Source organism: Manacus vitellinus, unplaced genomic scaffold (assembly GCF_001715985.3).
Source record: "Manacus vitellinus isolate BGI_N305 unplaced genomic scaffold, ASM171598v3 scaffold_94_pilon, whole genome shotgun sequence".
NCBI lineage: Eukaryota > Metazoa > Chordata > Aves > Passeriformes > Pipridae > Manacus > Manacus vitellinus.
This window is the reverse complement of record NW_021940890.1, coordinates 1,200,279-1,201,930: the sequence shown is the minus strand read 5'-3', so window position 1 is coordinate 1,201,930 and position 1,652 is coordinate 1,200,279.

The following is a 1,652-nucleotide window of genomic DNA, read 5'->3' as shown; positions in this document are numbered from 1 at the left end:
CAGCCTCTCCAGCCCTGCCCAGCCCTGTGCCACAGCCCCAGCCTGGGCTGCAGGGAACCCTCCTGAGCATTCCCTTGGCAAACCCTTTTTGCTTTAGCTCTTTTCCTGCCTCTGCCCCCTCCCCTGCATTCCCAAGCTGGAATTCCACAGTGGGAGCTCCCCCAGCTCCTCCAGGGAAGGTGTGAGGCCTCATCCCAGGCCCCCTGCTGAAAGGGCCGTGAGGGGAATATTTGCTGCTCCATTACATGGGGGGTTTTTTGATGTTTTTCAAGGCCCTGAGTTTGGCTCTTGCTGGAAATAAGAAGTTTTTATGAGCAGGAGCTGAGTCACTGTGCAGCTGCCTCAGAGCTGGGAGCTTGCATTGCAAATATCATCTGTATGAGCTGCCCAGCTGCCAGGCCAAGCCCCCTAAAAAAAAAAACCCACTGCTCTTGTGTGAACTTGACTGTCTGAACCTTCTCAAATCAAGGCAGATGTAAAGAGTTACAGAGAACAAAGAGGCACCGCTGCCCCACACGTCTGCAGACAACAACAGTGGGCAAATAGGACCCAAACCTCGAAGTTATGGGAATTATTGACCCCTGAGAAATGAAATCAAGGTGTTTTCTGGCCCTCTGGTCATACCAAGCCTGTTTCTGGTATATGACCATGATGGGCAAATTCAGAATATGAAGGGTCCAAGAGTGTTTCTGGAATAGCTGATAAAGTGTTTGTGTTGAAAAGTAAAGGGTTGGGATAAAGTATAAGAAAAACAGCCACTGAGGCTGAAGTCTGTCCACAAATCAGTGGTTTTGGGTGTGATATAAGGATTTACAGAGAACAAAGGGGCACCACTGCCCCACACATCTGAACACAACAACAGCGGGCAAATAAGACCAAAATCTCCAAACTCTGGGAGTTACTGACCCCTGATAAAGGAAAAATATATATGAATAAATGAAATCTCTTACCTGTTGTAAATAATGTCTGTGCTGGAACCAGTAACTTCATGGTCAGCAGTGGGTAAAGACACAGCTCTGGGGGTTTTTCCTCCACAGGGAGGGAGTTTTCTGAGGGGATTTTAACTCAGAGGATATTGTTGGCCTTCAAAAATATCCCTTAGCAGCAGTAAGGGCACATCACATCGATGTCTGAGGTAGATCTGCCAGGTTCTGGGGCACTCCAGGAGCTTAAAGATGTGCTGAGTAAACAGGAAGCTGGACAGTTTTTGTCATAGAATCATAAAATCATAGAAGGTTTGTGTTGGAAGGGACCTTAAAGATCATCTAGCCTTCCACCAGCCCAGGTTGTTCTGGGCTTGGACACTTCCAGGGATGGGGCAAAACCTGAACCATGAGCCCAACTCCTTCTCCAAACCTTTTTCCTGGCTGGAGTTTTTAGTGACCACTAAATCTCCCCCACCCTCAAGAAATACTCGCTCCAGACTCCCCCTCTCAGGAGAACGGGAACAAAATGTCCTTTTCTGGTGCCTCGTTTCTAAAAAAACACCCCACTTTTGATAAATAAATGGTTATTTGGACTTTTGATAAATAAATGGTTATTTGGATCTCAATTGCCCTTTGAAACGGGACACACATTCCAGGACTTATTAAAATGAGAGGACTGAGAGGTAAAAACGACTCCCAGGAGGGTTGTGTAAGTTCTCAGCCTTC